Source organism: Acipenser ruthenus, chromosome 4 (assembly GCF_902713425.1).
Source record: "Acipenser ruthenus chromosome 4, fAciRut3.2 maternal haplotype, whole genome shotgun sequence".
Classification (NCBI taxonomy): domain Eukaryota; kingdom Metazoa; phylum Chordata; class Actinopteri; order Acipenseriformes; family Acipenseridae; genus Acipenser; species Acipenser ruthenus.
Genome location: NC_081192.1, coordinates 34,845,790 through 34,865,832, shown reverse-complemented (window position 1 = coordinate 34,865,832; position 20,043 = coordinate 34,845,790). Strand labels below are relative to the sequence as shown.

General features: G+C 35.3%; 1 pseudogene; it reads left to right on the top strand.

The window, feature by feature from the left end:
• Positions 1-20,043, top strand: part of LOC117400006 (probable phospholipid-transporting ATPase IIB) — a 151,784-nt pseudogene that overhangs the window by 45,740 nt on the left and 86,001 nt on the right.

Genomic DNA, 20,043 nt, shown 5'->3' with positions numbered 1-20,043 from the left:
TTGGCAGATCTGAATTTGATAGAATGATGTTGGCCCTGAAAATTAGTATTTACAGTGTCTACAGTATGTGTTTTTATTTCACTTCAAGCTCAGGTATTTGAGTGCTATTAAAAAGCAAATACGGGTATTTAGTATGAAGGAAAGCAATCTCTTTGTTGCAGTTTTTCGCATTCTGTTTATTCAGGTAAAGCATGATAAAACATGTTACATTGTACAAAATGTCACGGTATAAATTCAAACTTTACAGTAGATTATCACCCCACAGAAAATGTAGCCAGCATTTTTGTTCTCAAGTTTCTTTCACTTGTTGATGTTGTTCTAAGCAGGTTTGTTGGCATTATACAAGTAATCTGAAAGCAATCTAATGAATATGATCATGTTTAAAGTTAATGATCTACTTGCATGAGGACAGTTCTCCAGTTTCAGACATCTATTGTAAAGCGGTTTGTTACCAGGAGTCACAGATTTTGTCTTCCAAGAAGCTGGTCCTTGCAACTTTTACTGTATATTGTAACATTACTGTGGAATTAATACATTTAGGTAACACTAAACAATAGCAGTACACATTTAAAACACATGTGTGTTATTATTTATATTATATCAGTATAGATATATGGCAAAATGTAGGCTAAATGAACTAAGGAAACATGTTTACCAGTGACTATGTAGACATATCAGCCCACAGAATGTGATACACTTTTTTATTGCAGTTTATGAAGGTATTGATTTCATATGTACCATATACTCTGGTATTACTACATGCATCCTTATTTATTTATTTTTTTTAAGAGCCAAAGGATTCGTGCTGACATGGTTTTCCTTAGAACCTCAGAGAAAAATGGTCAGTATACTTTATTTTATTGGGGATAAAAGAAACAATAGATGACAGATGTGGTTAATGATTAGAACCAAGTCAGAACGTACTTGGTGTAGAACCAAATGACTCCTTTTAAGAATATCAATTGCATTAAACTAAATCCAATTTAAATTACATTTCAAAGTTGGAAAACGAGTACCTTAATTATCAGATTATAACTTGTGTATATTGTAGTGTAACCATGAGTTGCACATCTAGTATAACACACACTTATATATACTGTAATGCTATAATCATATACTATGCAACTCACGTATATCATGTTACCCATATATATATATATAATATCAAATATCAAAAGCTATATATATATATTAATAGCTTTTTAAGCAGTTTGTGATTGGAAAACGGTTTTATACAATTGATGCTGTTGATAAGAAAGAGAACATAAAAGGAAGGATACTTTAAAATTAGACCCAAATTTATAAAGAATTTCCCTGTCTGTCAAAATAAGTTTAATTAAGGAGTTAAATGCAAATTTCTCTTCTGCTTTATCAGCATTTTATAAAAAATAGCTGTCTGGCTGATTGTTCATTTACTGATACACTGGAGGTTATCTGATCATTTGGTTTACAACCATGCACATTTAATGGTGCTAGGGGTTGTTATTAGAAGCACAGTACACTTGAGACATAAGTGGCAGAGTACCAGTGGTACTGAGAAAGTTAAAAATACATTATTGTGATATGAGGAACTGAGATTGTTTGGTGCTCATGAAATTGAAGTATACATTTATTTGGTATTTTAAAGGCACATGTGAAACTTGAAATGCTTCATAGCTATGTTTCATAACCTCTTGTTCTTCTGCTTGGGTGTCATAAGGTTGGTCAGAACCTAGATTAAGAACAGCTGATGTACTCATGGAAGCAAGCTAGGAGACAGTAAACTACGAAATATTGGTTTGCAGTACTGTGATGCCCCCATGTTCCTCCAGAAACAGAAAAAAATACTAGTTGGCAGTGTTACAGCCTGGTTTTAGAGATTCCAGTTTATACTGTGCATTATCAAGGTCACTCAGCGCTCCATTTTCCGTAGAATCCAATGCAACAGGATCTTGTGTGTTGTGGCAGCTGCTGCTGCTGCCATCAAAGTGCAACTTTCCTGTGTCGTCTTTTGTTCTTTTTTAATGTATTAAAAGTAAGTAGAATTAAAGGGCTTCCTTTCACCCTTCAATTATAATAATGCAAGCTTGTTTCAAGCCTACTTTAAAGGGCATTGAAAAATATTTGGAATCTTTATTGTTTACAGAGGTTGGACGTAGGAACACCTGCGGCAGTCATTTTTGTGTAAATTATCTGCAAGTGGTTCCCATATCAAAGAGTGCTACAGATTACTAATGCTAAACTTTACTGCAGATTTCCGTCCCAAACTTTCCTGAAAAAATTAGAGGCTGTAATCCTTGAAAAATCATCATATATCCATCTAGAATATCTTAAAGACCTTAATAACTCATGTCAAATTATTTATTATTATTATTATTATTTATTTCTTAGCAGACGCCCTTATCCAGGGCGACTTACAATTGTTACAAGATATCACATTATACATTATTTCACATACAATTATCCATTTATACAGTTGGGTTTTTACTGGAGCAATCTAGGTAAAGTACCTTGCTCAAGGGTACAACAGCAGTGTCCCTCACTGGGGATTGAACCCACAACCCTCCAGTCAAGAGTCCAGAGCCCTAACCACTACTCCACACTGCTGCCCTGAAATTGGAGCGTTGTGACTGCCCATCGTGGCCTTACACCCTACTGACCTTTGTCCAAGTACTTTACTTTAATGTGCTTTACTGTAATGCTTCTAATGTTCCTTAGTGGTTGGCCTATTCTTTAAAACAATCGTTACATGCAGTGTCTATATGAAATGTGTTGATATATAGTACAATTACATTGACTCTTCTCTTACCACGGAAACCTGAAGCTATATAGGGAAACAGCTTATATTATAAGCTACCTGTCTTGAAAGTAAACCACTTTGAAAATATATTACTTCAGAGAATGACAAATGACTTGAATGAAGTTTTGCACGTACGGCCAGATAAAGTTTATCTTTAGGGCATGTGTGACTGCCAACAATCTGTCCAAACTACTTTAATCTGTTCCCAAACCTCAGTTCCCCTTCGAGTTTCAGCATTTGATTTAACTCAAAGTAGAGGTGTTTTGACACCTATCTAAAGACACAGACTAGTATTGCTTTAGTTTTTACTGTTTTCAACCGACACGTGAGATATTGGATTAACCAAGAACTCAGGAAATATCACAATACCTAATTTAAACTTTACAGGATGAATCAGAGGAAGATAGGTTACTCTATTGAAAATAATCCATCAATTTGATTTGACGAAAGCAATAAATTATTTACCCAAGGGTACATAATAAGTATCTTATTAAATGTCACAGACAGATTATGTGGTCTGTGTGGTGTGATATTAACTTCCTCTCTGTGCTCTGTGTCAGATGACTTACTCCACTGCATTTAATAAAATATGTCATACTTATCTGAACTGTCTATCAGAAGTGAGGTATGCACTTAATCTCATTACGATTTCTTCATAATTAAAAGGCATTTTATTTGAGAGAATATGAGAATGCAAGATATTATAAGAAAATTCCACCTAATTCTATTTTAAACATTAAAAATATACCATACCCCCCACTAAAAAATGATCAACTCACAGTAGACTATATCAGTGACAAGGGGAATTACAATAATAAGAAAAAACGAATTTAGTAGAAAAGATAATTTAATATGATTTTGATTCTTAATTATTGAGGGTTTCCCTCAAATCATTTTGCCCTCCGACACGTATATAGTAAGTACAGTAAATACATACAGTAAAATGATTGTGGTTGTCTGACATATTGCCAGTCTAAGGAGATGAGAGTAATGTGAGATTGATCATCTTATGCAGCATTTACAACATAGAACTAGAGACTGGGTTCTATTCATGTCAGCGGAGAGGGTGCAGTATTGACATATTGTCAACTTGTAAGATACGCTACATGGAGCGAATCAGTCCATAAATCACAAAAAAAAATGATATCGCAGCTCAAACAATAATTCACTGTTTGATTACTTTATTACCAATTCTAGTTACATTTACAGCTTTCTTTTATTTTTTTTCTTTGTTTTTTTCTTTGTTTTTTTTACCATTTAAAGATGATACAGGGCTTGAAATGGGTTACAAATGAGCAGGAGACCTATGTGACTCAGTCGCTGTCTCTTTATCTTGGGCAGTTTTTAAATTAGCTTACTGTTTCATGCATTTTAAATATAACTCAATAGCAGTGTATTTGTATGTATACGAATAGATCGATGAATACATTCTATTTGTGTGTACATTGTGTGTGTGTGTGTGTGTGTGTGTGTGTGTGTGTGTGTGTGTGTGTGTGTGTGCCTAAATACAACAGAGGACCCCAAAGAACAGAATAAAAACTGTATCAACAATATTATATAATTTTTCCTCTTATATCTTGCTAAAATATATAATAAATGACAGAAAACTTTAGAAATACATGTGGTTCTCATCTGTGTATTTTACTTAGATATATAACCTAAAATGAACTACTCCAAAAAACTGTGATATTTCTATGCCAGTGATATTTTTTTGCCTGTTCTTTTAAGATTAAAAATGCATAAGATGTATTGAATCAATTGGAAAACCCCAAATATATGCAATTTTTGATCAACCCTGGTTTAAAATGGTGCTGGTCAATAAAGAGTTGTAATGAGTTCAGTGGTGTCATATTGACTGTGTATTAATACTCAGTGTCCTATTGGGCCATCAGCTGATTTGTTTAGGTTCACAATGTAAATGATGGTGCTGATGGCCCTGGTGACTGATGGCTTAAATTCCAATTAATCAATTGTTTCATCAGTTTCTTAATTCAGATCAAATATCTCTTGAGTGCACACTCTTCTTTCACTGGCAGTAAGAGAAATACATGCTTTAGATGTAATTTTCATCAATCTCTTATAAATGCCCATATGCTTTATTGCTGCATCCCAGTTGCTGGCTGTATAACCTAAATATTTGCATTATATTGTATGTTTCTTGAAAAGGTTATCTGATCTAAACCTGCACGGACTGTAAATGAAACTCTGCAATCAAACTCGTCATCGCATTGGAAACATTTTACCTGTCGTCATGTTTAAAATGCACATGCACATCGTAATTTAAGTTGTTTTATAAAGGTTTAAAAAATTAAGATGCTGGTAAGTGATCTGGTATTATGTCTGCGAAGTCAATGTCTTCTGTCTTTTGTTGAGTGTATACTAATATTTCAGTGCTGTCTTCTTTGTAATACATAGCATGCAGGCTACTAATATTACATGGTACTTTATTAACTGTTTATGACAGGTTCACGTGAGCCTTCTCACAATGACCCCTAAATTAATTCACTTGACGCTGTCTGTCCTTTGTGATAAATATATCAGTTTATCTTAACCCAATTGCCATCAAACCCATCCCTGCCTGACAACCCTTGTCAATTATACAAAATAAAATCAAGTATTCATAAGTAGCCTGTAATAGGATATTGGCAGACAGATTTAATAATTCAGTTTTGCTGAGGCTTAACTGGCATTAGTTGTAGCTAATGGTTGCCTTTTTAAAAAATTCATTGGAGACAACGCTTGAGTGAGAAGATAGGCATAATTATGCGTACTTAATTTACATTAGGTGGCAGTAAATGGAAAACAAAAATTTAGTATATTGTTTGTAATGTTACTGAAGGCTGATTCTTTTTAAGTGAGGCACAGTTGTGCATTTGTAGATTGAAGTTACAGAGAAGGACAGAGCTAAATATGTTGTTTGTATTTTTAAAACATTAATTGTGGGTAATTAATCGCTTTGGATAATAAAGTAAAATGAAATATCGATCCATAGGGCAGAATAATCTCCAGTTCAATATGTCCATGTCTCCAAGTTTCTATGAAGTGCTAATAAAAGGCTATTAAAACGGACAATTGGATTACAGATTAGTGTTTTTCTTTAGTAGTGGCTTCTGTTTTACATATTTCGATGGTCAAAGTTGTATTAGCTACATGTATAAATTAGGCTCTGCCAATGCTGTTTTGTTTTATATCCAGTATACTGTTCTGTTTCTATTTATATCATGTGTGAAGCCAAGGTTGTTTTTATAGGCTTGTAATACTTTCTAATTTTACAATTCAGAGAAAAGTAGAGAAGCCATGTAGTAACTGAACTGATCTGTGAAGAAAACACTGTTTTCAGAATTTGGTTCAGATTCTCTGAAGGTTATATACAAAGATTCAAACAATATATAAAATAATAAACACATTTACACACACACAGACACACACAGATTATATATATATATATATATATATATATATATATATATATATATATATATATATATATATACACACACACACACACACACACACAGTACACCCTCACTATAACGAACCTGTTGGGGTCCAAGCCTTTTGTTCGTTATATCGAGAGGTTCGTTATAGTAAGTGAAAGGACAATCAAAATGAACGATAAACTGTTGGAGTAAGTCAATGAGATGATATTGAATAAAAGTAGAATTCACATGTACATGTTCGTTTCATGTATGCAGTATTCTGCCTTTGCTTTATCCTGTTCGTTAAATAATTAAAATGCAGTACAGAAAGCACAAATCCAGAATTGGAGCTGAACATTTATTCAAAACCAATCTGACACGAATCGTTTCAAAGTGCACCAAATCTTAATCTGACATAAAAGAATCCCAAACTGAGGTTTTATTCCAAATCATCCTGACATGAAAAGTTTGACATGAAAAATCAGATCCTCAAGTTTTTTTTGTTGTTTTTTTTTTCTCTTTAATCAGTTTTACTTTGCCGCATGGTTGCTTAACAAGCCAAAAAAGTGTTTTTTGACAACCTATATTCATGACCGAGACATGCCTGCGTTACTCCTAGTTTCCAGCTTTGTCGCAACATGAAATGATTTTTGTTTCAGAGGCATAGTTACAGAGTGCGTGTTTTTTATTAAGACAAAGGAATTGACTTCACTGCGGAGGTGGCATCCTGTGTGTACAGAAGGGGATGTTGACAGTGTGTGTTTATATGATCTTTTTTGTTTTTTTATTTGGGGTCCAGGGGCCACGTTCGTTATAGCAAGGGTGTAATGTGTATGTGTGTGTATTTTATATATATTGTGAAAAGATTCCACTACTAACGGGTTCGTGCCCCTTTAAAATTACGACCCAGCACAGAGAAATTGAGTTTTTAAGCGCGGTTGCGCTACTTTTAATCACACAAAAATAAACAAAATACAAACAAACACCTAACTCCGATTTGGAGCGCTAACTATACAGGTAATTTCCCTGACTAACTTGCAGGACGGCTAAGCCGTTTACCTGGCATCACACACTAACACAGCACTTACTTCTTTTTTTTGTTCTGGACTGCTCGGAAGCAGAGCACCTCTCTTCTGCTTCCTTCTACTCAGCAGCCTTGAGCAGACTGACTGCTCCTCTTAAATACCCTGCACCTGGTCCCAATTCTCAATTACTGCCCAGGTGCAGGGGATAATTAAATAATAAAACAGTTAAATTAAACAAAAGAACAATTAACAAAACTGATTAACTGAAAAACAAAACAATTAAATACAAAAGGTGCATTTTTTTTCCTTTTTTCTTCTTCAGGGAGGTTTTAACCCCTTCCCTGCTGTCTCACACAACACGCTGCCTTACTATATATATATATATATATATATATATATATATATATATATATATATATATATATATATATATATAAAATACATTTCTGTCAAACTCGCAACACATGTAAATTTGACACATGCTTCAAAATGTGTACCAACCTATTTGAAAAACCTGGTACTTTTAAAACAAAAGCATTCCTCACTCTTTATAAATGTTACCCATTATACACAATCATTTGAGCTATGGCAACATTTTTCTTTTGACTGGAAATCTTTTGTAGAGTAAACTGCTGAAGTATGGAAATGCACCTGGAGATATATCTCCTGATGTAAGCACTGTATAAAGTGAATATGCAGGAACCAAGTCAACCATTCACAAGAGCTCTGCACATGCTTAGTGGTCTTGAACCACATTGATCTCTGGTATAATTCTCTATGACATTGATGGATGAGGGCAACCATTGACAGAAAGGGTAAAGACCACTTTGAAATGTCCCTTGTGAATAAGTATGATGGAAAATAGATTGTTGAAGAAGATTTGTGTTTTTGCTGGCACTGAGGGGATATATTGTAGACCTGTTTCAGTGTGCTGCCTAATCAACACGTGATTGTAAGAAGTCCCCACCTTTTTTGCTAGGTGATTACTGCCCAGTTAATACCTGTTATGTATGTTATGTATATCTATATACGTAAAATGTAATCAAATATATTACTATTGATGGAAGTCATTTTGATTGGAATTACCATAAGAAATACATAAAAAAGTAAATAACAAAACACAATGTGAATGGTATAGTGTATTTCTAAGCACCCGAGAAGTCTGTATATATTTGCATGACCGGACACCTGGAAGTTTATATGTTATTTACCGTACAAATAGTCAAACACATCAACTGTCTGGGCGTGCCAAGAGAATATCCGGAGAACGTGTTTATTATTTAGTTAGGTTGCCAGGCTATTATCTGGCTATTTTATTATAAACAGTATAGTGTAGGAAATAGACAACTACTCACTGTGCCCTGAGATACAGATTGTAACAGATTACTGCATCACATGTTTGCACAGCAAGAGATTCCAGTGCTGGCTAAGCGAGTGACTTGTTAGCTATGTCCATTTCATTGGGGTCTTTGCCATCTCTTCTTGTGTGGCTTGCTGCAGATCTTGGGAGCTTGGTGTTTGTTAGCACTAGCTATGAGAGTACTTGGACCATTTGTTGCCCACACACTCCCAGTTGCAGTGCCTTTTAAAGAGACTTTACATTTTATTTATGTATTTATGTATTTATGTATGTATGTATGTACTTTGTATGTATGTATGTATATATATATATATATATATATATATATATATATATATATATATATATATATATATATATATATATATATATACACAGTGCCTATAGAAAGTCTACACCCCCTTTCAAAATGTTTACCTTTTGTTGTCTTATAGCCTGGAATTAAAATTCATTAAAATAGTTTTTTTTTCATTTATCTACACATCCTACCCCACAACTTCCAAGTGAAAAAAATATTCTAGAAATTTGTAGAAAATTAATTAAAAATAAAAACTGAAATAGCTTGGTTAGATAAGTGTCCACCCACCTTGTAATAGCAATCCTAAATTAGCTCAGGTGTAACCAATCGACTTCGAAATCACACACCAAGTTAAGTGACCTCCACCTGTGTTAAATTGTACTGATTCACATGATTTCAGGATAAATTCAGCAGTTCCTGTAGGTTCCCTCTGCTGGGTAGTGCATTTCAAAGCAAAGACTCAACCATGAGCACCAAGGCGCTTTCAAAAGAACTCCGGGACAAAGTTGTTGAAAGGCACAGATCAGGGGATGGGTATAACAAAATATCAAAGGCCTTGAATATCCCTTGGAGCACGGTCAAGACGATTATTAAGAAGTGGAAGGTGTATGGCACCACCAAGACCCTGCCTAGATTAGGCCATCCCTCCAAACTGGATGACCGAGCAAGAAGGAGACTGATCAGAGAGTCTACCAAGAGGCCAATGGCAACTTTGCAAGAGCTACATGCTTTTATGGCCAAGACTGGTCAAAGTGCATGTGACAACAATATCCCAAGCACTCCACAAATCTGGCCTGTATGGTAGGGTGGCAAGAAGGAAGACATTACTCAAGAAAGCCCATCTTGAATCCCATTTGAAGTATGCAAAAAAACACTCAGTAGATTCTGTAGCCATGTGGCAAAAAGTTTTGTGGTCTGACGAAACTAAAATGGAATTTTTTGGCCTAAATGCAAAGCGTTATGTTTGGCGCAAACCCAACACAGCGCATCACCCAAAGAACCCCATCCCTACTGTGAAGCATGGTGGTGGCAGCATCATGTTATGGGGGGTTTCTCATTGGCAGGGACTGGAGCACTTGTCAGGATAGAAGGGAAAATGAATGGAGCAAAGTACAGTGAAGTCCTTGAGGAAAACCTGCAAGAAAGCTGAAACTGTGACGGAAGTTCACCTTTCAGCATGACAACGACCCAAAGCACACAGCCAAAGCTACACTGGAGTGGCTAAGGAACAAAAAGGTAAATGTCCTTGAGTGGCCCAGTCAGAGCCCCGACCTAAATCCAATCAAAAATTTGTGGCATGACTTGAAGATTGCTGTCTATCAACACTCCCCAAGGAACTTGACAGAGCTTGAACAGTTTTGTAAAGAAGAATGGTCAAATATTGCCAAATCTGGGTGTGCAAAGTTGGTAGAGACTTATCCCAACAGACTCACAGCTGTAATTGCTGCCAAAAGTGCTTCCACCAAGTATTAACTCAGGGGGGGTGGAGACTTATCCAATTATGATCTTTCAGTTTTGTATTTTTAATATAGAATTTTTTTCTCAATAAAAACTTTTTTCCCCTTAACAGTGTGGAGTATGGTGTGTAGATAAGTGGAAGAAAATCCTCATTTAAATGCATGAAACTCTGAGGCACTGACACAACAAAATGTGAAAAAAGTTCAAGGGGGTGTAGACTTTCTATAGGCACTGTGTATATATATATATATATATATATATATATATATATATATATATATATATATAATTCATTTCATTTTTGGTACTTATTAGCTATTTTCATGTTTTATGCTTTCGCTTTTTATATACTGTTTGAAATTATTGTTTTCGGTTACTTTCCAAAATTCTTGAGCGTTTTTTTCGGTCACAATAGTAGTAACTCGACAGTACTTGCACACTTCATGTACCTTCTTTGCTTTGCTGTCTTCCACAACAAAATCCTTATGGTCACAGGCATATTCTTCTGGTGTTTCTGTGTGTCTAGACATTTATTTTACATTTCACCACAATTGTGTTTTTAAGTTCCACAATCGTGTATAATATTATTATTATTATTATTATTATTATTATTATTATTATTATTATTATTATTATTATTATTATTATTATTATTTCTTAGCAGACACCCTTATCCAGGGCAACTACAATTGTTACAAGATATCACATTATTTTTTACATACAATTACCCATTTATACAGTTGGGTTTTTACTGGAGCAATCTAGGTAAAGTACCTTGCTCAAGGGTATAGCAGCAGTGTCCCCCACCTGGGATTGAACCCGCGATAATATAGATTTAAATCTCGCAAGAAAGAACAATCCTCAGCTCCAGTAATCGTAATCTAATTTTAAATCTTCCAAACGTGTTACAATCCTCCAATAGAAATGTAGGAATGTGCTGCCACTGAGTAATTGTGGCGGGTATAAAGTATTCAGAACGAATCAATGTCAGAAACAAGTCAGGAAAGAGGGACCGCCATTGTTTGTTTGTTTTTGTAGGTTACTGTATTCATTTTTTTTTTCATGGGGAAAGGGAAATGAGTAACCATTTCCAGTATTTTTCCAGTGTTTATTGGATATGCACCGATTTAATTTTGTTTATCAGTTCAATCTGAAAATAAGAAGCCCTACATATAATATATATTACTAAGCTATAAAAGCAGCTATTATGTGGGATGCAGTTTTACTGTGGGCCTGTTTATCTCTGTATAAAATTGCACAACATATATATAATGTATAATAAAACCAAAATGCCCATTGTGTTGCGCCCTATATTCATTTTGTGTAGTGCACACACATTTGTGTTTGTTTCCAAAACAAACAGAATGAAACCAAGTCTTAAAATAGGTTGTATTTAGACAAGGTTACAAGGATATCCCATTGTAAAACTAGATGGCTGTAGAATTTGCTTTAACAGGAAGTCTTCCGATAAGGCAGTGACATGCAATTTTTAAACTCTACAAATGAAAGATGTATTGATTTAGCATGCACTCAGTGGAAATACAATTACTGAGCAAAGCCATGGGTGCAAGCTTGTTGGAAAGAGTATTGTGTGAAAATGCCACCTTCAGGTCAGATATGGTTTCAGGTGCTTCTCTCTCAAGCATATCCTTTCAGGCTGTTGGCTGTGCAAGCTGCTAAATATACAGGCATTAATGAATAAAATATGGGGTTTTGCTAGACTTTACTTACATCAGGGTCCAGGTACTTTGATTGTGACACCAAATTCATCCTTACTTGGGCACCCAAACAAAATGTACTTGTTGGCAGTTTGTCTGGCTTCCTCCGGTCATACAATCCTCTTCTTAATTTTCTCTTCCTTTGCAGGCACCCTTTAGGGTATAGGTGACGTTTCTTCTTTTTCAAGTGCTGCAGTGTTGGTTTACTAGCCTACTGTACGTCACTGCTTGTCGTATGGTGGTATAAAATAACCAAACTTGCTCCCAACAGGGCATATTCATGAATGGCATCCTATGTGTGTGTCCAAGAAAATGTATTTCAGTAAAACCCCAGAACAGATTCTTCTTTTTTTCCTATAATAAATAAATGACAGTGGCACTTTTGAATAATAATACCATTAAAAAAAAAAAAAGTTTGTTTATTTACTTGTTTATTTAAATATTAGCACAACCTAAAAAAACTATGTGGTGTTCTAAGTACTTTGCATATTATTAAAACACGTATGTAATTTTTATATTATAATGGCAGCAGTAAAATTCAGGGGCTATATGTTATAACATCCATAAAACTTCTTGACCTACATTACCATTCAACTGATATTTTCAACTAAAATATTAACATGATTCTGTCACTTTTCAGTTCTTTTCTTTTTAATCAACTTAGGCTGAGAAGGAAAATGCTTTGCATACTTTTTGATACACTAATTGTGCTGGTGGTGTTTAAAAAACCCAAGTCTGGTATGAAGAGTTATTTCCAGGTATCTGCAAGCTATAGCTTCATGGTTCAGTTTGCTAAAAATAATATTGGAGAATGGCTTACATCAAATTGATGTTTAAGCTTTAGCGACAGGCTCTAATTTAACAAGCTAGCTTAAATAAATGGTAATTAATCACTTGCAAAATGTATCCAGTGTGGACTTTAGTATGAATAAGAATGAGGACACAATAAGATCTGTCTGCATTACAGGAGAATCACCTTATGGGTGTTCCAATTATGTCAGAATTTGGATTTTTTTTTTTCCCCTGTTAGTATTGTCAGTAGCATGACATATATATAAAATCACATGTACACATATTTCCTTCAACTGCTTAGTTTAGTTTAAGCAGTCCTGACTGTGAGTAGAATTGATTGCAATGAAATGTGTGATGTATGAGATTATCCATTTCATAGCACTTTTGCTGGTCTTTTATAAAATGAGAAAAATATATATTTTCCATCAGTCTTTACATCTAGCTTGTTAAACTATGGTAATAATTGTATGATAATAATCTATAAATGAAATAGAATTGTGTTCTTGCACAACCTATGCTGACCAGTCCCATAATCACTCCAAAACTGACAGTTGCACCAAACCTTTTACTCATGCAAAAGCACATTACATCCCCTTACAATCATACATAGAGTGGCTAATATTTCAGGCTGGATACACTTTAACAGCTCTACACATTATTTTAAAAGAAAAGCATATCTATCTTTTTCTTATAGCATTTGTCAGCTGTTAACAAGTTGTTTATGAGTCAATTAATCAGAAACACCACTAAACATACATATGCTTAAGCATATTATAATACAGGCTAAAATGATTAGATAACAACAGAGTAACATTATACATGCAATCCAGAAAACTCAATAGTTCTCAAGACTGTTTACAAACAAAAATTGGCGCCACTGATCAGGATTAACAGTTTGGTATCAGTAATGAGAAATATTATTGTTATAGTTCTTTTGGGGGTTTTGTATATGCCAACAGTTGTTCACCATTTGTTTAAACCTGAACAAAATGTCTCTACTAAGTGCATACCAAATACATAAAGTATATCCTTGTCAGCATCTAAGTTTAGAAAAAAATGAATCTGTATAGATGGAACCATAAATGGAACCTAATTTCTACTGTTAACATTTTTGGTTGGGTTTTTGTAGAAATCAAGCTCAGATTTATATGTGTCATAGTTAAGGTTTTAAAATCCATCCTACCCTTAATGTATTATGATTTTTACTTTTTACTTTCCCCATCGTCATTGTCTAATTAAACTTTTCATCCCTCTTTTCCATGTTGCTCCACAGGCATTATATTGCCAAAACCCAAGCTGTGCAGGATGAAGGTCTAGATTTACTTGAAATTGTCATAAGAAAAATCTTTATCACATAGTTAAAATAGCAAACCAGAAATAAAAATCTCAGATGCTTATGCTTTAAATAGCCATGAAGCTTAAAACTCTTTAGGATTTGGCTCACTTTTCTTTCCTATAAAAGCAATTGTGGGATTTCATGTACAAACATCTTCTTGTAATCACTTTGATTCAATTAAACAATGTGAAGGAGCTAGTACTATAGCGGCATGATAGTACCACTAAGTTATGGTTTCAACTTTGTTTTCCATTTTAAAATCTGATTTTCAACCATTAATATCTCTGCAATGGTAGGGGGTAGAGTGATGTCCTTTGGAACATAAACACATTGCCATTGTCTCTTCAAATCTTTAGATGGTCTTTCAATAGGCTGTGTGAGAATACTTCCCAGTAGGTGTAATTCTAATTTTTTTGTAAGGCTTATACCATAGTTATTTTTTTAAACAAAGATTTTGTAATGAATTCAGTTCTTGACACATTTTACCTGGTACAATTTATCATAAAGTACCAGTATATATTAAAACTTGTAAATAGTGCTATTTTATGTGAACAAAAAAATACAATTGATCTTCAGATTTCTGAATTGGGGAATGTCAGTAGCGCCACTGTGGTGATGTTTTTCCACTTTGTGCGCTGACCCCAATGAAAGCTGCAAGTCAAGTGGCCAAAGATGAATTATGTCAAGATCTGTGGTAGTTTTCTCAAGAACCTCTTGCATGCATCATTTAAGACAGCTACGTAACAACCCAACACTGCTCTTCCTGTCTTATGATACTGTACAATTAACAACATGGAGGACCACCTTCAGTTGCTAAGTATGTATCACTGTCACCTGGTAAACACTGTGCTGGACAGTGAGCTCTTTTAAACTTTGTTTTTTTCATTAGTAGAGAGACATATTCAGTTGGAGAAACGCAGCGCCAAGAAACACGATAGGCAACTAAAGTAAGCTTGCAAATGCCCTTGAGAGCAGGTCTTTCAGTTATGTAACATGTCAGCCCCAAACTGGTGAAATCCACTTGTAATGAACAACCAGCAGACTTGGCACTTAAAAATATTCTTGAAGGTAGTGTGCAGGAGAACCACAGTATGAGCATAGGCCATGGTGTCAAAAATCCTGGGAGCAAACAAGTGAACCATTTCAGACCTAAATAAAGATGTCACAATCACAAAAGAACTACTACAGGTACTGGTGGAAGAATGGAACATTTCTTACCTCTTTGAGATGAGTTTGATACTTGGCTCCCGCAATAAATAACAGAAAACAAGTCACAAAATAAGTGTAAAACATGCATGATATACAGTAGCATGCTTTACTGGCTGCTTTTTTTTATTGTGGAATGGATTTTTTAAACACACCAAACCAGTTGCAATCTGGCATTCTTGTACCAGAAGCAACATCATTCTCATTCAGTTTTAGCACCACCATATCAAGATTTATGAAATAGGATTCATATATTTTACACATTGTATAGTTATTGAGGTATATTTCAGATCATGTATATCCTGTCAGTCAGGTATTTGTTTTTCAGGATTATCTGTACGGATCAACTACATGGTGAAACTGACTGGAAGTTGAAGATTGCTGTTGCCTGCACGTAAAGACTGCCAGCTTTAGGGGTAAGTACTCTGTTATAACTTTTTTTCTTTTTTTTTTTTGGTTTGTTTCCTTTGCTGAAAGAGAAGGTATCATTTTTAAATGGCCTCAGTAATCAGATATGACAAAGGAAGGAATCTTAACACATGTGGTCTGTATGGTAAGAAATGTACTATGAGTTTAACATAAAAAATAGACTGTGCTGCTTGCTTAACTGGTCTTAGTTTCAGTGCTGATTCCCACCATAAACCTGTTTTGGTTTCTAATTTTTAAAAGTAATTAAAATGCAGGCAATAGTTTTACATCAACTTTTGGTTCTTTCATGGTTTTATGTTTCTTTCTTGCTGGATGTTGTAAATGTCCCACTGAGTACAAGGTGTGTAACTGGCTCATTGAAATGCAGTAAATGTTTTCAAAACAGTATTTTTCTTTTGTCCATTTTACAGAAAAAAAACTAAATGTAATACCACAACTTACAGGCAGCAGTTTGTTTTACATGCAATACAGACTGTATTTCATTTGGATATTTTTTCAAAACAAAACTTATTAACTGTAAAACGCAGAATTAAAACAGTGGAGCCACATAAATGGGGCCTTACTTAATATTGATATACACATATGATTTTCTATTAGCATTTTCTTTATCATTTAAATAATTTACATGTAGCCGGTATAGTTATGTAAAGCATATTTAATCCTTTGTAGTATTTTACTAATGATACAAACAGGAGCACAGGTGTTGGACAAATATTATAAACACCTACCATAACAGCGCAGAAGTTTGCAAGACCACCGTGGGCAGCCAGTAATGGACTGATTTGGTATCACGCTGTTTTTTTGGGGTTTTTTTACGTCCAAAACTAACTTTTAAAATCAGTGTGGATAAGAAAGCATAAATCCTGAAATAAGTCCTGTGCGAATCGTCAATTTATTTCTATGTCAGATAATTTTCTCAGAGGTCCTCTGATTTGTTTTCAGGACATCGAGACCTTCTGCAAAATGTCAAACTCAGGTGTCCTGTGTCTTTTTACTCCTGTGAGAATCGACCATGTCAGTGTTATGTTAGAATTTGTATAGCATTTCACAATAAACCTTCAACCTTCAAAAACCTTCAGCCTTCACAATAAACCATAATATAATATGAATATTGTACGGTCTGCCATGAGATTCTACAGTTCAGTAAAACGCTATAATTGGGCATAACCAAATTGTGGACGGGCAAAAATACAAAACACATTTGTCAACTTAAAAAAATGAATGTTTTTAACTGTGCATTGAAGATATGTATGGAAATACATATCACTCAAAGGACGAAATGGTCAGTCTAGACTTTGAAAAAGAAGGTGCAACGAAATGAGTCATTTACACCCGGTTCATTGTTTACAAATCATGCAGAAAAGCGCCTTCTCTGGTCACCACATCGCATTTCATTTTGAATTTACAGACTTTCCTTGATAAAAAATGAAAACCTCTGGGAGGTTACTAGACCTCCTCTGCTTTTGACTAACTCTGAGGACACCTGCTTTTTAGTCCTGTGCAAATAAAGCTTTAGTAAGAAGCAGGCACACATTTTTTTTATTTTTTTTCCTTTGGCTTAATGTTATTCATGAATGCCACCTGCTGGGCCTGTAACACAACAGCTGTGGTTAGTAGAGCAGTAATACAGGTACAGGTTTTAGTACACAGCCCAGTATGGGGGTGAAGGGTGGAAAGGTTACTAAAGCATACCATTACAAGCATTAATAACATCATTATGCAGTTATTGACACCATAACAGTTTTTTTTCTTTTTAATACAGTTCTGGGTTACATATTATCCATGCGCATAAATGTGTAAGTTGTCTGTCAGTTAATATTTAAATTTGTTAACTGCCACATGAAAAATAGACAGCATATGGAAAAGAAGGGTACATTCTTCTTTAAAAACAGGTATGTCACATGTCACATGCTTGAAGGTTTTTATACTTTTTTAAAACAATTGCTTGATATGGGCTCCGTTTGTTTTGAGGAAGTGTTCCATTGTCAACCTAACATTAAAAAGAGCAGAATTACAAAGTGCCCAACTTAATTATCATTCTGTATACCTACATAAAATACAATTAGAGAAGTGTGACAACATTAGAATAAAAGTGTAGAGGCTTGAGCCTTTTTTTGAAGTGGAACCCAGTAATCTGATTATGGTTGATGGAGTAATTCAATCATACATGCAGGAGCATAATGGCCGCTCATACCTGTCAATCATCTCTTTGATTTCTGTATCTGTCTGATGTAATGGATTGTGGGTATCTTGTGTTGACACGAGCTGTCAGTCCCATCATCTGCACAGCATTGTAACCTTATCCATGGTGACACCCAGAATAAATAAACATGCAGACCTTCAGAGCTTTTCTTAAAGAAGAGATGACACCACCAAAGATGATCAGTTCAGATTTTGTTGTCTTCCCAAACCACTTAATGTGATCAGAGAATTAAAATTTCAACAAGTCATTTAATGAGAGCTGCGCTGCAAGGACTGTAACACCCAGGTTAGGTTTCCTGCGGTTTCACCGTCATATCGAAGGCAAGGTTTTTTTCTGGAAGCATGCCCGTTCTAGGACGTTCTTCTCTGTTTTATGTGATCAGGTGAATTTATTACTGGCTGTGAGGTCATTGTGATTTTCAATAATTGGAGGCTTGCTGATTTATATTAAAAGATCCATAAAGCAGTAAACAAAACCATTTACATTTAATTAGTTTTATTGAGCCGCCAGCCATTTTATTTGTAATGAACCCAATGTTATGATTAAGGACATATTTAAATGATGTTTAAGTATGATGAACAAATGTTGCCCTTGAACTGCTAGAGACATTTGTTCTATATTATTAATGACTCAGGAGAACACTTAGAAATTAAAATTATGGAAGGGTGGGGGGGGGGGGGGGGGTGAATGCCATTATTAAAGCATTATTCAGTAATGTATTAACAACTAAGGGCAAATGAATAGCACCGTGTAACAATTTTTTTTTTTTTTTTTTGGTTCCTGGGTATTAAGTGTTATTTCCTAATTGCTTATGCCTCAAAAGTATAGAAAATGGCTATTATTCCCCACAAACTTTGCTTTTGTGACCAGGACAGTGATATTTTGAAATTTACCTATTTTCCAGAACATTCCAGATAGATTCAGTGCTGAGTAAACTTGGAGTAACTTCTAGAACTTTCCAGTAATATAAATAGTAGTATAAATACAGGGGCCTTAAGCCCACCAGTTCAGTTTAGTTCCAGCTGCCTAAGTGGATACATATCTGCATTTTTCTGAGATGGCATCAAGGTCATAGGAGACTTCAAAATGGTGGCATTCCTGATGGGTCTCCAAGGCGGTTTTACCAAGTTTCCCTGCTATCTTTGCCTTTGGGACAGCAGGGACACCAAGGCGCACTACCACAGGCGGGACTGGCCACTGCGGACCGAGTTCTCTGTGGGGAGGAACAACGTCAAGTGGGAGCCACTGGTGGACCCCCGGAAGGTGCTGATGCCACCACTGCACATCAAATTGGGCCTTATGAAACAATTTGTCAGAGCTCTAGATAAGGAGTCGGCAGCCTTCAAGTACCTTCAAGACTTCTTCCCTAAGCTGTCTGAGGCAAAGGTCATAGCCGGTGTCTTCGTTGGACCACAGATAAAGAAGATCCTGGAGTGCAATGAATTCCCCAAGAAGCTCACTAGTAAGGAGAAAGCGGCTTGGAACAGCTTTGTCGCAGTGGTTCGGGGCTTCCTGGGCAATCACAAGGCCGAAAACTATGTGGAGCTGGTTGAGACTCTGGTGAAGAACTACGGCACAATGGGCTGTAGGATGTCCCTCAAAGTCCATATCTTTGATGCTCATCTTGATAAATTCAAGGAGAACATGGGAGCGTACTCGGAGGAGCAAGGCGAGCGCTTCCACCAGGATATACTGGACTTTGAACGCCGCTACCAAGGACAGTATAACGAGAACATGATGGGAGACTACATTTGGGGGCTGATTCGTGAAAGTGATTTACAGTATAATCGTAAATCTTGAAAAACTACTCACTTCTAAATCTTTTGTAGTCATTTTTGTATTACTTTAGTATAAATACATGTTAATTTGGAGTCATATGTTGTTTTTTTCTGACTTTATGTGAACGAAAAGACACAAATTCGCCCGTTTTCTCATTGGAAATAGGTAAATTTCAAAATATCACTGTCCTGGTCACAAAAGCAAAGTTTGTGGGGAATAATAGCCATTTTCTATACTTTTG